General features: G+C 40.1%; 1 long non-coding RNA gene across 1 annotated transcript in view; it reads left to right on the top strand.

Moving 5' to 3' along the window:
* Window positions 1-1,527: 1,527 nt before the first annotated feature.
* Window positions 1,528-15,201, top strand: part of LOC135408651 (uncharacterized) — a 123,306-nt gene continuing 109,632 nt past the window's right edge. The window contains exons 1-2 of the long non-coding RNA XR_010427758.1: window positions 1,528-3,431; window positions 5,392-5,499. This is a non-coding gene — a long non-coding RNA (uncharacterized LOC135408651). The remainder of the gene's footprint in view (window positions 3,432-5,391; window positions 5,500-15,201) is intronic.

Genomic DNA, 15,201 nt, shown 5'->3' with positions numbered 1-15,201 from the left:
TCCTCTTATTTCAAGAGAGTAGAGTATTCTCTTGACAGTTTCTGAAAGTCCCATTCTTCTAGTCCGGATGACTTGTAAATAATTATCTAACGTAATTTCTGTTACTTTGTGGGCCTCTGTTAAAATAAACAGGTCCATGTGCTAAATTTAAATGCCAAGGGAAACTGAGGCATATATGCTATAAATTGTAAGTTGTGATAATAAGTGTAGTGGTTTGAACTTTGTTTTCCCCCAGAGGCTAAGAAAAGTGGTAGACCCCAAGGGGTGGAAACCCCTGGAAGTTTTGAAGTTCTGCCCAATGGCCGCTCCTGCAAAAATGTAAACATATCACAAGCTCACCGGAAGAGATGAGTTGTACTTTGTTGTTGAAGAGAGGTGGCCATGTTGTAGAGCCACGAGGAAGGGGCTCTGAGCCCCACAGGGGGGCTTTGGCCCCCAGCCCCCAGCGGGGGCCTGCGGGGACCTGGAACAGCATAAAGCTGGGCTAGGTGCCTGTAGTTATGCCGGGAGATGTTTTCTCCATGGGCGCAGAGCAGCAGCCGGCACTGACCAGAGAAACGGTGGCAGAGAGCCAGAGATAAGACCTGAACCGGAGGAGCAGCAGAAACAACATGCAGCACCGCAGAGATGACTCCTGGAAAGGGAAAAAGAGAGCCAGCAGCTGAGAGACAGAGTTCTGGCGGTAAGACTGTACCAGCCCCCCAAAACTCCTTTGAGATCCCTCTGAGAAAAGAGGGAGATGGACTCCTATTTTGGAGAAAAGTTTTAGACATGCAGCACCGGAGAGAGAGAGAGGAGCTAAGAAGCTCAGAGCATCCCGGAGCTGGACCGGGACGGCCAGATGGAATGCGGGGGGAGTTGACCTTGGCTCCCCCCCCTCGCACTGCTGCCACGGTGGCAGCCTGAAGGCAGGGCACAGAGGCCCTGCAAGAAGGAGCTTGAGTCTCCTGGAGATACCAGACCGTCACGAAGACCCCCCTGTGTCTTCGTGATATGACGTGGTGATACGACCTTGTCTGGGGTTACGAAGCCCACAGAAGGCCCCCTCGTGAGTGCTGGCAGAAAGCCAGCTATCAGCTGCTGCATGTGGAGAAGACAGACAGAACCTGCTGCCTTAGAAGATGCTGCTGCTTAAGGACTGGAAGGGATCTGTCCTTCTTTCCCTCCTGGACTTTTATTTGGAGGAGAGAAGAGATCTGATCCTTGTAAATACTATATGTCATGGTAGAGATAGTTGTGATCGTGTGTATAATGTGATGTTATATTTATTTGTACAGTCATTGTAATATATTCCCTTTCCCCCACTTTGAGTCTGGTGTGTTTTGTCTGGAAAAACCCATCTCACATTAGGTTGAGATGTGGGAAGGGGGATGGAGCTAGGGAATTGGATTTTGGGGCTATCTCAAACCATGACAATAAGATAATTCCAAATGATAAATTATATGCTTTTAATCTTATTTTGATATGAAGAGGCTGAAACAAGACTGTACCTTGCCCAGAAATGGCACAGTAATTGGGGTAAGTACAGAATTACCTCATTTGTCCTGACTTAACATTATATCAAATTAGACAGAATTAATTTAAATCAGGGCAATGTTTGTCAAGGGGCTCAGAATAGCTGTCCTGGACTGCACAACAGGTACATCCTTGGCCATTTTAGCATCTCCCTGCAGGTAGGCTTCTGCAAACCACATTTCACACTTCTTTGGATATCCATCATCTTCCCGAGTCAGAATGATTTCTGGATTAGCTGGGGAAGAGTGCTGTGTCTCTGTCAAGTAACTGTAGGGTTGCTGCACAGCCAATTGTGTTCCTGTGCAATTCAAACAAAATTTTTATGGGAATGGAAAGAAGGATATTATGGTGCTGGATTACAGTGAGAGGAAAAAGCAAAAAAAAACTGGAAAAAAACTGAGCAGAGGAACACAAGCAAATAGTGAGAAAAATATATACATGTGCCTGTAAATTGCTAAAACTGGTTGCTGTTATTTTTTGATCAATATGTCAGAATGCATTTTGAAAAATCATGATATATGCTATTCTTGTGAAGACTGCAGTGTGGAAGAAAAACGAAATAATGGGAGAGGGGCATAAACTCCAAGAACAATTTTGTCTTTTAAAGCACATACCATATCCTACATGTCCAAGTCTGACAGTGTAGGCTTCTCAGAGATGCCTTTTGGCCATCATAAGCCTTAGACAGGAAAACAGGCAGTGGAGTTTGACAGAATGTGCAGAAAGGGGAAATTCTGTTATAGTTTATTGAGTGATTGATGATAATTTAAATCCAGTTCAGAAAAGCTGTTATGTTCTTGAATAATTTCTTGGCTAGTCTGTTAATAAAAATGCATTGTATAATGTTATTGCTGAATTTCAAATAAATTTAATAACAAACCTGCTTACTGAGGAAGAATAGAGGCTCCTCCAGAAGACGGATATATGATAGTAATTTTTATGGTAATGGACTAAGCCTTGCTAATATTTGCAAAAGAGAAAGAAACACTGCAAAATCTTTACTAATTTCAGGAGTGAGTTAAGAATTTAGGAGGCACTGTCCCAGGTTTGAAAAGAGATGACCAACTTTTCCCCAATGCCTCCCCCGCATCTGTTTTTTCCGGGGTGGGGGGCGGGACGGCGCGAAGCCGCAGGCGCTGGGCAGCGCCGGAGCAGGGGTGGGGGGAGCGCTCTCCGGACACGCGGCTGCCGCGGGGGACAGCAGGGGGAGTTCTTTGTTCAGGGGCATTTGGGGCTGGTCCGCGGGGAGCCCGATTTCGGCCGCCTCCTTTTCTTTTCCTGAGAGGAAGTTTTTTCCCCCCCACAGGACACCTCGCGGAGGACGACTGAGAGAGAGAGACTGACCCATCTCAGAGCGAGGTATTCTGTTTTCGGGACTGCCTGTGGGAGAAAGGACTCCTTCATGGCTGGCTGTGACACCATCGGCTGCTGGCTGCTGCGGGCGCACGGGGCTGCGAGCAGCTGTTGAACTGCCGGGACAGTCCTGCCTTCCCCCCTCCCCCACGCTCCGGATTGCTGCGGTTTTCTTCCCCCCCACCTGGGGAATTGGGACTTTGTTTTGTTTCCTCTGAAAGTTTTTGATTGCACTATTTCTTGTTTGTTCAGATTTTGTTAATAAAAAGCTGGTTTTTTCTTTTTTCACACTTCCACCTGAAGTTTTCTTAATTTCTAAGTTTCCCTGTTGATGCCTTCGTGGCAAAAGGCATTTGAGGTTAAGGACTGATGAAAATATATATCTGTGTGTATATTCTATGTGCATCTGTGTTTATGTGCTCCCATGCACATATATATGTATATAGACACATATATGTTTAAAAGGACAACCCTAAAAGGCTGGAGTCATGTGTTGGTGAACTCTCTGGCTAGGGTATAGTCTGTAATAGGAGGAACTACAAGGGAATAACCTGCATACTCAGGTAATATCATTTACTTGGTTTCTGCGGATGTGTTTTTAAGGGCACTGCTGTGCTTATGATAATTTTGGTTGTTTTTGCTTTGACAATGAATTTGTGGAACATGAATCTGTCTTGTCTGTCTTTCATCTCCCTTATTTTACCAATGTGCTGAAATATCCATAATATAAAAGTAATCAGAGAACCACAGGATCTGCAAGATAAAGTGGATGCTTACGTGTTTGTTTTGCCATCTGCTTTACTTTGGACAAAATACCTGTGTATTCAATCCAAAACAACAGTATGCATTTCTTTTATTATATGTGCATGCTGCCTTTCTCATATTTAATCACATCTTTGTTATTTTATTACAACTCTACAGATACGAATTAGGAAAAGTCCTCTAGGAAATTTTTAACACCTGTCTGCTGCCTTAAGTATTGTTTACAAAACTCAGAAAGCTGTGAAACTTTATTTTGTTGAAGAGATCTTTATTATTTTAAAGTGCTATACTGTCTTTGTGCTTCGATTTTTTGAGGAAGGTGTTGAAATCAAAGGGAATTCTGGCTGCTACTGCATCTAATTACTACAAGTTAAGTGACAGTTGTTGCAGCAACAGACAGGGAATTTTTTTTTTTTTAATTTTTTTTTTTTATGAAAATGTTTCCCTGTTGAAACCCAGTTGCTAGTGGCTAGTTTTAAAACTGATAATTTCATTTGGCTACAGTCCATCAACAACAAGGAAAACACCTGGCAAGCTGCTTCATCCCCACCAACTCTTGTTGAACTTCAGGCCTTCTCAGTAACTATCAGCAGGTATCAAGTCAGTGCTACCAATAAACTGGCATTAGAACTTCCACCTGCTAATAGCAGCTTATTGCTTTTCAGAGTTACATAAAAGGAAATGATCTGTTTAATTACAGTTGAAGAAATTTTGCAGTTCTGTGCTGCCTTGGATGGTGACAGTAATACTGGAATGTATTTAAGGACATGGCTACATGAACTGGTTGCTGTAGGAGTAAGTCAGAATGGCAGCTATTGTATCCTAACCTTTTGCTTGGAATAAGTGTGATACATCTTATTCTTAAGTGAAGGCAAGATAAAATTCAAAAATATGTGTAGGCAGTTGTAAGCATGGTTGTATCTATGGAATTTTTTCTTCTCATCGATCATTCCTTTCTCCCCTCAATCATTCCACTTTCTTGGGAATTCTTTGCTTGTTTGCTTCCCTCCCTGTGAGCGAACAGGCAGTGTATGCATCAGTTATCTTTTCCTAAATGAAGTTGTGTCAGGCCAATTAAGACTTTAATAAACACTACAAAGCCAGGGGAGGTTCAGCTGAAATTTTCCTTTCTTGAAGTGGTAGGACATTCAACTAATTTTCAAAGTGTTGTTCTGCCTTCTTCTGCCCTTGCTGTTGAAGAAGGCTGGTCCCTCACATCCAAGTCCCCCACCAGCTCTTGCACATACTGACCAAGGCCTTTCTTTATGACTGTAATATATCATTGCATCTGTGTTCTATAGACTGAAGAGCTGTAAGAGGGCCTGATACCACTTTCCAGAAGAAGAAGCATCTGGGTAAAACATTGCTGAACCCCCTGAGATGTCTGCAGACAAAAGAGCAAAGGAAGACCCTTTAATATTTGTTTCTCACTCCCTGTACCAGCCATTATAACACTGCTTTTTACTGTAACTGTGTAGTATACTTTTTTTACAATGGGTACTGTGGAGGTCTTATTGATTTTAACACCTGCCTAAACAACTGTTCATCTGGAGTTTTTCTTACATTAAGGAATGTTTATTCCAGAGATTTCCAGAGCGCTTTAAGCAAAATAAAAAGCTCAATTCAGCTTCAAATTTCCTTCATGTCATAGGAACATAAGAAGTTTCTTTCCCCATGCCTCCCTCCTTTTTTTTTCCCTTTTACTTAAGTAACTGGAACACACAGCAGGTGACCTGTCCTACTAAGTATATTTTCTTCTAGGTCAAAGAGGAAGTCTGTGGCAGACCTGAAAAAAGACTGAAGAGGTGCTTTTAGCAACAAATCAATCCTGTTCTGCTGTTCTTTGTGCAGCAATGAAGCTGGGGAAAGGTATGGCCAAGTAGCTGGCATTTTTATTTTATTAAGAGTGTGTTCTTCTGTTCTGATTTTTTTGTCTAACTTTTCAGGAACATATGGAACAAAAAAACCTGGGGGAGCAAAAGCCTTGCCTGGAATTCCCTTATGTGGGAAATGGGCTGCGTTAGTATTTCTGTCTTTCAGTCATGGATGTTTCTTTGTTTCATTTTCCAATTCTAACCCAGATACCTTGAATATTTTAGGAAATATTAGCTGGATTATGAAGCATCAGTAATGTACTATAGCCCCTGTGGAGATCTGTTTTGGATTTTTGGAGTATTTTGGAACAAGGAGTACAAATACCATGTCCTTAATTTTATTGTAAATGGAAGAAGTAATGCCCTACTGGAAGTTGATCTGGTTCCAATGCAACCACCACTTTCAGCAGAAAGGGATTTCATATCAATATGACAAGCTGCCTGAACTCCAATAGTTTTAATAGCTTGAAACATAAATATCTATCAAAATTAAGATTATCATTTTAAAAAGAAGTGTACTGCAGCAGCACTTTGCCTTTAATTACCTAGTGGAATGTTTAATGTGTGTGAATGTTTGGACCAGCAAGCTCATGAATGGCGTTGTAAGTAGAACAAGGAGATATATTATAGCCCTTGAACTGGGCACAGGTCAGTGAGTTAACAGTTCCCACAACAGGCTTCACCACATCATTACTTCCAGGTGGAGAAATGAGGACTCAAAGGGAGGAACTGTAAACTCAATTCATGTCAACTCTGTTTCAAGAACTCTCATTATTTATTTCTCCTCCAAACCTTGGCTGTGTTGGCAGCATTATGCAGCATTACTGTGGTGAACTGTTGAGAGGCAGTATCTCCTAAGACAATAAATCTTTAAGGGAAAAAGCAAAGCATTAATGCTATACATGCTGTTTGAGTGTGTGAAGCTTTGCTCTTTTTTATTCTGTTTTGCAGAAAACCTCTTGTTGGGAATGCTTATACAACTGGCATCCTGCTTTTAAAAAGAAAAGGCTTTTCTTAGCCCCTTTTTTGATGAAAAATAGGCAGAGTATGTTTCTGGTAGGGGACCAGAAGGAATGGTGTGGACAGAGGAATAAAAGGCCACAATAAACTTCATGATATCTTATGTTACGTTGTTTGTATGGCAACAGTTTCTAGTGAAACAGATTCAACACAAAACCATTACATGGTGCACATTTGCCTTTCTGAAGGTCATCAGGTTATGACAAATGAGATAAATAGTCTCAAATTTGCAGGGGTAGCTGTGTGCCTATAGCCTAATGAAGATTTTAATTGTTTTAGTCAGTATCAGCAGAACTAAGATATGCTATTCTGAAAAGTATCTGTATGAGTCATCTCTTGGATTGATGTTTTAGTACAAGCAGTTACGGAACTGCAAGTTTGCACATTCTGATGTGACTCATGTTGGGAAATCAGTTTTGTAACTCTTAATTTTTCATAGCATGTCCTCTCTCATATTAATGTTTCTTTTGTGGGGAAATTTCTAATTTTTCTTCATGGCCACATGCCCTCCCTCCTGATTCTGGAAGCAGCTTATAGCACACAGATACAAAACCTGAAGTCAGTCTTTGCGAGACTGTATCTGTTGAGCTTGACTCCTTACCTTTCTCTTTGAGTCTTGTGTGCCTTCATCCCAGTTGGGACATAACTCTTTCTTCAAGAGATTCAAGGAGAGAAAACTTGTTTATTCTGTTTGGATATTTTTGCCCTGCTATTACTGAAAATAGGGCAAGACTTTGGAGAAAACAGTATAGTACAAATCCAACTGGAGATTAAAGGAAATGAAGTGTCTGCCTGTCACTGTTGGTATAAAAATCCTACAGGTGTAAATTTGGAGCCTGCAGAAAACAAAGGCATGATATTTCCGGTACAGTTGGCATCTCCCACGTATTGTAGACACCTCCTATTGTGGCATTCTTTATGGCATAACTCACTGGTACAGACTTTGTTCTTCTTTTTGAGAATAGCTAAGACAGTTCTATTTAGTGTCAGTATCAGATAGACTAAAAAACAACTGGCATGGAAGAAAAAGCCCAGGATCCAGGGAAACAACAACAAAAAAAAGCTGCACTTTGATGCTGTTGACTCTTACACTGAGAGTTTTCTGCTTTCCTTTTTCTGTAAGGAAGAAAATAATAGCTGGGACTGTGTGGGATTTAGGGTTTAAACATGTTTTTCGGTGGAAATCATTTATTTTACCAAGCTAAAACTTGGGTACTCCAGGCTTGGCAGACAAATCCCACAAAGCCCCTGCCCACAGTCTGGGGACTGACCAGGGATCAGGATTTGGTCAAAGCCTCCAACCAGAGAGCTTCTGTTTGAAAAGATGAGTGGGAACCTCTCCTTAAAAACTTTTCTCTTAATGTATTTTTTAACCCCTCAGTAATTAGAAACAAAAACTCTTGCTGAAAGAAACCAACTGTCTCTGGAATTCACACTTTTAACAGCAGTTCCATTACTGAAGAACTCTTTTGGTGGTACCTTCGGTGTTGTGTTCCTCTCTGTGTGTGATGGGAAATGCCAATGGCCTGTTGTGACATGGGTCCTGATCTCCTTCGAAAGTGCTCCTGTTTGAAAAACTGGTGGAGAGACCAGCCTTTTTTTTCCAGAGGTTACTGGGATGCACTGAAAATTAATAAGGGAATATATGTGGGATTTATCAGGTAACTGATGCCTTAGAGTTTGCTATGCCACAGTGTGCTCTAGCTAGCATTTGCCTTGTACATTAAAATGTGAATATATTTAATGAGAACCAGCTGTCTGGAAAGCTCACTGTCAGAGAAGTCCTTTGTTCTGAGTGGTGTCACTGAACTCCATGGTCATCTTGCTTTCTGGTAGATTTTTCAGTATTAGCAATCTTTTGCCAATCTTATCTTTTATTGACTTTTATCTTGCATTCAGGTGTGTAGATTTTTCAGCACATATCTAGAACAGACTTCTTAGTGCATAGTTAGCATACTGGACTGTGCAGAGCACAGGTGGTTCTACAAGGAATCAAATTTAAAAGTTTGTAGTGCCTGGGACTTTAGAAACCCTGAAGAACAGTTTTTACTAATGGTGTCTGGGAGGCAAATGCACTTGCACTTTTTCTGTATTTTTTTGTTTCCAGCTTTGATAAAGGGACAGCAATGAAGGCAGGAAGGCTACCAAGAGTCTGAAGTGAACATGTACAGGGATGCTGGTGCATTACAATGTATTTTGGACACATGATTTCTCTTGCACACGGGAACATCTCTCTGCAAGGAGTGATAAGCCCTGGGTTTCTTTTCTGCGACACCGCCTGTAATTGCTAGGGAAAAAATAAGCTTAAATTTAAAGTTCCTAGAGCACCATTCAGTATCCACAGAGTGGATTTTCAGGACTGTTTTTAGCCTATTGCTTGCTGGGTTAGAATGCAAATAGCTGCGTGCACTCTGAAGATGCAGAAGTCCATACAGACAGAAGGCAGTCACGTACCAGGAGAAAAACTATGCCAACCCTCTGGTGCCTGTCCTCACTGAAGAGTTTTAAATTTTTTTTCCATCCTTACTTCCCAATGTTCAACCTATTTGCTGTTAAAGGTATTTCAAGCACATGGGCTTTTGGCTACTGCTGAGATTTTTATATTAATACAGTTAGATAATCTCCTTGTAAACACTGGTCCATCCAAAGTGAAACTAATGGGACTGGTGCTACTGTTTGCCAACAGACAGATTATCCCTCAAGTAAAGATCGATCTGAAGCAGTGGGGTAAAACTGACACACTTTTTCATAACAGAATAACCAGTTATTGGCTGGAGAGCAGCTCTGAAGTGAAATGCTCTCCTAAATTGTTTTTCCAAACCAGCTTATATTTCTTTTAATAATATTGACGAATGACATAATGAATTGGCAAAATGAGAAGAGCCCTGTTACTTGGCACTCTATCCTAAAGAGTAAGTTTGCAGCAACCTTCTGCACTATACTTGCCTGAAGAGATATATAGGAAAATCTTTACTTACCTTTTTCATTGTGAGAAGGATATGAGAGATTCCTTTTGTAAATTTCATGTTGGGACATAACTCTTTTTCAAGAGATTCGACGAGAGACAGCTTGTTTATTCTCTTTCAAAATTTTTGCCCTCCTATTACTAAAAGTAGGGCATATTTTAAAAGCTTTGTAATATTGGGTTGAGAATTATGGGGAGGCTGCCTCCCAGCTGCTCTATAGCATAATCTATACCTATGTGTCTAAACAAAGCAGGTCACTGACAAAATGCATCCTTTTGCACTCCTGATTTCACCTCTGCTATAAGTCTTCTTGGTAGGGCTAAAAAAATGATGTGACTATGTAACAACCCTAATACCAGTAAGTGCAGCAGTATTAGTGGGACTGAGCAGACATTCTGTTGTGTGGCCTGCAATCATATGAGATCTTGTAGCACTTGGGATATCAGTCTGGCACCTTTTGATTCCCACTGATCTTGCTCAGAACCTCCAGGTAGCACCAAGAGCCTCATTTCTTACAGACTGCCTCTCAAATTTGTTTTTATTTCGGCTTGACTACAGCCTTCTTATTACAAACAAACTCTTCAAATCTCTAGACTGAAATAATGCTGGGAAGAACAACTGCAAGAGAGTTTAGAGGTGGCAGTAGGGGGCCACATAAAGGCTCGGAGATCTATAAAAACAAGGTGAGGCCTTCAGATACCAAGAAAGTGGCAATCATACATCCTATGTGCTGGATTGCACCTAAATATGCAGCTCCTTGGTTTAGATTTCCTGCCATTAACCAGCTGCTTCAGTTCTGGCAGAAGAATTTTAGGTGTATTTTCTGCTGCAGACACAATGGGAAAGACTATCCCAAGGGAACACTGGCTTATCTCAGAGCAGGTAGAGGGCAATGTGAAGAGAACATCTGGAAATAATTCAGGATATTCCAGCTGTACTGGTGATTGTAACTAAAGCCCATCAATGTGCTTCCAGTTTGGTGCTGAAACATGAAATGCTTGTCTGGTTTTTGCAGCAGATTTAATTTCCTTTGCAGCTGAAGTGTAAGCATTATCTGAGGAAGCAATTATTTCTTTTTTTTTTTTTTAATGTTTCAGTTATAGTACAAGAATCAGTTTATATAAAAACTTTCCAGCTCATGTGAATTTATCTACAGAGTGATATTTATCTACAGGGTGATAATTCAGTCTTGGGGAGGAAAAATAATTGTGCTCTAAAATGTACAGTACTGACTTTAGGACACAGCATCAAAGACTTCATTAGTATTATGTACTGTTTCACAGCCTTTGGAGAGGATTGCATGGTTTTACAACATGTTTCCATATTTTTCAGGAGTTTAATACCAAATAGTTCTGCTCACTTTCTGCTTTAATATTCTGTGAGCTCACGCTTTAGACAACATTTATCCACCACCTCCCCTGTGTGTTTTGGCCCCTGCATACATCTAGATAATAAAACTCTTTTGAATAAGTTTCAAAGTCTGCTTTGAGAAAAAAACACACAACCTTTTGCAACCTCTGGACTATATGAAAAAGGAAGGAACTTTGACAAGTTATAATAGTCAAGATTAATTTTGAAGCAGTATGTGTGTTTACTGTCTCTTAAGGGAGCCTCTTGCTGCTTTGCATGCTACTTACTTGTTTCTGGAGCTGACGAAACACTGCTTAAAAGGATTAATTTGGCAGGCACTCTTGAGACTTTAAAAGGTAAACAACTGTTTCTTTTTTGTCATATGGCAATTAGGGTCCGGGAGATTAAAGAAGAGAAAGTAAATGCAGTTTTGACTTCTTCTGTAGACTGATGCCTTTGTGATCCTTTGAATGCTTAATGAGGTGCGTTGATGGTTCTGGAGTAGCAAAATCCAGATCAGATGAGATGTGAAAAATTAAAGAACAGTGAACTGCAAAGTAGGAGTTATGTGATGCCCAGAATTAGGTGTGTAAGGTTTCTTATGCTCAAGATTGATGTCCAGACTCTTTTGGCAAATTGTGTGTCCTTCAAATGCAGGGGATATACTGAAGGTGTCCAGATTACCTGGAGGTTTCTGCACTTGGCCTCTTCTAATACCATCTTTACCAAAACTTCTGTCTAATTCTGAGTTTTGGGCTAAAAAAGAGAGTCTTCCCAATAAAGTTGGCAAAATTGGTAAAAATAGCATTACCATGAATAGAATTGTGAATTTAGAGACATTGAAACAGGCAGAAGTGATATTAAAAGAAAAAAAATGTAATCTTTTAGCAGCCATTAAAGCCGATGGGACAGTTTCATTCTTAACTCAGATGACAAAAAGTAGCCACAAAGTAGGCTTTGTGTATGTTTTCCGCTAGTCTCCCATTTGGACAGAACATATATTACCTATCCTTAAGGGGGTGGCTCTCATGTCGCTTCAAATACATCTTCAGGGAATTAATTAAATTGTCTTTCTTTAAGTGGGTGGGAATTTAGAGGAGGTTTAATTTGAAATCAGAAATTAAAAATGTCTGAATTTAATTCAAAATGCTGTTTATGTGATATTATAGTTGAAGAAGCTGTCAGAGTGTTACCTGTGTGTAGTGGGAGGACAGCTCTTATTTTAATAATTTTCTTCCCCATTTTTCCTACTGCCCCAGTGCTGTTCCTACTGTTTTCAATCCCAAATCTATTGTTTTTTTTGGAGATTGGAGAGGGAAAGAGATAAATCTTTGAAGAAGCAGAGCAACAGAAATCCCTGTTTTGAACAAGACCCTGATATATTCCATAGGGAGCTCTTCATGCCTTTATTCTGGCACACCAATGTTTCTAAAGTGGCAGCCCTGGCTTTGGGTCCTGTAGATCCTCTTCATGACAAATTCAGGGAAAAATAAATGTGATTGCTTTTCTGACTAAGTTAAGAATTTTATCTATTCTGAATTGCTTCCTGTCCTGCTATATCAAACTGAACAAATTGAAGAGCAATTTAAAGACAGCCATACTTCACTTCCCAGACAGCTCATTTGTTTTCCAGAATGGCCAGTGGGGGAACATTAGCTCGTGCTGCAGACCCCTCTTGCTCTGGAGGTGCGCTGTCCCAATAGGGATACTTGTGGTGAGAATACTGGACATAGAGAAGTGCCTGGGCAAAAAGGGGGTGTATTTAGGATTACTGAGGGAGCAGCGGTGCTGCATATTATCTTGGGATGGTCCTGGTGATTGGGAGTTTGCTCAAGGCAAGAAAACTTCCCACCTGTTGACAGGAAGAGAAAGGAGGATCTGGGGAGCTAGAGAGTGTTTATCCTCTCTTCAGGAACTGGGAAGACTGTGGAGCAAATCTTGGAAGCCATTTCCAAACACATAAGCAGTGAGAAGGTGACTAGAAACAGCCAGTACAGGTTTGCCTTGGTAAATCAAGTCTGCCCTTAGTACCTCTTGCAATGAAGTGAGTTGTTCTCCAGTGGTTCCTAATTTGGTGAGATATGGGCTATTAGTTTTTTGCTTTTGTTTCTGCTTGACAGACCAAGCAACTGAGTTTAGAAATGAATGTTCATTTGCTTATTTATGTATGGTCTACACAGACTGATTTATCTCTACATTTGTAATTTTCCAATTATTAAGATTTACTTAGACCTCAATTTTCCTGTTGTCCCTTGTCCCCCCGCCCCTCCCAGTGACATTTGTTCTATATCATTGTGCTCTCTTAAAGGCAGGGGGGCACTGTTTTAAGCTGGTCTTTTTAACGTTATTGTGGGATTTTTTGGCTGTAGTGGTTTTGGGTTTGTTTGTTTGTTTGTGTTTTGTTTAGTTTGTTTGTTTTGGGGTTTGTGTGTGTGTTTTGCTTTGGTTTTTTTGTTTTTTACATAACAGAAGTGCTTTTGAAACAGCAACTTACAGAAGCAAATCTCAAAGTAAGAATGAAATGGCCACACACAACCTTCCTTATGTTCATCCATAAGGTTTTGGGTTTTTTTTTAATTCATTGTATTTTAAAGGAAAAAATTTGAAACCAAGTGTACAGCCATAATCTTACTGCTGGCTACATAAAAATGTCGTTGTACTGGATGAATGCTCTTGAGATTTCAGTGGCTGAAAGGTGAAATAAATAAATAAATAATAAATAATAAATAATAAATAATAAATAATAATAAATAAATAAATCCCCGCTTTATTATAGTGTCTCTTGAATGTCCACAAACTCAGTTATGTAAAATGTAAAAGACAAACACTTAATGAAAGAGGTTGCACCAAGTGTGAAGTTTCTTAGACCAAAGGAAATAGGCACTTGTAGAAACAGTTTTTGTTGTGCTCTGAAAAGAAATTTGAACGAATTCATAGCAAAGTTATTGTAAAGCTTGTGTGCGTGAAACTGTTTATTTTTCTCCTTGGCTGAACTTTCCTGGTTGAGTTATTCCTGGTTCTTTCAATTTACTTGCTCTTTCAGCACGTGAAGCCAGGGTTTGCTATTAGCACTTGTGACCCATGCAAAAATACAATGTTCCCCATTTCCCTGTACTTGAGCTGTGTAAGAACAACTGTGTCTGTGCTCTGAAATAAAAATGTAGAAGAGAAAAAGACAATGCAGCAGAGAAAAAAAAAAAGTCCACCTTTGCCTCTACCAAAGCATTGAGTGCTTTCTCCTGTCTTCCCATGATATGCTTTGCTTTAACTACCTTTCCCATTAATGTTTTCTGCATTACCTATTGGGAAAGTACACCAAAGGAAAGTCTTTCACACAGTGTGTGAAGCTCCAGAAACTCATTACAGGAGCAGCCCTGCAAGGCAGTGCTGGGAATCAAACTGTGAAATTGCAGTTCCTGAGGGGAGGTTTTACGCGGCAACGTGTTGCTGTAGTTTTCCAATGGACTGAGCCACCCAGTCATCACAAAAAATGATGCTAAATCCCAGCAACTGCCCTGTATTTATTTTGTTATTTATGCTCCAGGGGATGTAATCACAGAAGAAAATTCCTTAAGAGAAGTTTTACTGCAAAATTCAGCCTTAAGAGAGCAAGAACCTTTATTTCTGTGAACGGTAAATACAGAGATGTAGAAAGGATGGTTTGGGGTTGGTTTTTTTTCCCTTGTGGTTTCCTTGCCCCTGCTTTCCTTCCCCTAAATCTTTAGGAGTTTTTCAGACCAATGAAGAAAATAGTTCAAGTACATTGCAATTGAAGAAATTGTTACTTGGCTGCAATAAGTACAGGAACAGATTCTGCAAGTGATATACAGAGTTGAGGGGATTCTACTCCTACATGTTGTGTGGCAATCCAGGCAGGGTCATATAAAATATTGCAGATATGTGAAGATGAATCATGAACCGAACATGTAGAGCACATATTTCAAATTAGTTTATATATTAATTTTCAAAAAGTTGGCAAAAAATATGTATAATTCAGAAAATGCTGACTTCCAGATCATCCCATTGTGACTTTACCTTGGATCTGCAGCTTAATTCTGGGTGGATCTGCTGGTTTCAGTGGTGCTGTTAAGGAAAGCACAAAATTACTGGATAGTTTCGTATTTTTGTGTCCATCTCCTAGCAACAAAATGGCCACAATTGCAAAAATAGTCCATCTGAGGAGGCTTTAAACAGCATCCCAGGAAAAATGTTGAAGAATGGACATAGAATGTGAATAATGTTTATGAAATATTTGTGTTTGTGTCACTGTTTTTGAGTGGCCATGTATTTTTTTTCATTGATTTGGGTAAGCAACCCCAGTTGCATCTTTCATATAAGCATGTGTCAAAAAATTCTTCTTT

Source organism: Pseudopipra pipra, chromosome 2, assembly GCF_036250125.1.
Source record: "Pseudopipra pipra isolate bDixPip1 chromosome 2, bDixPip1.hap1, whole genome shotgun sequence".
NCBI lineage: Eukaryota > Metazoa > Chordata > Aves > Passeriformes > Pipridae > Pseudopipra > Pseudopipra pipra.
This window is presented reverse-complemented; position numbering and strand designations above follow the sequence as displayed.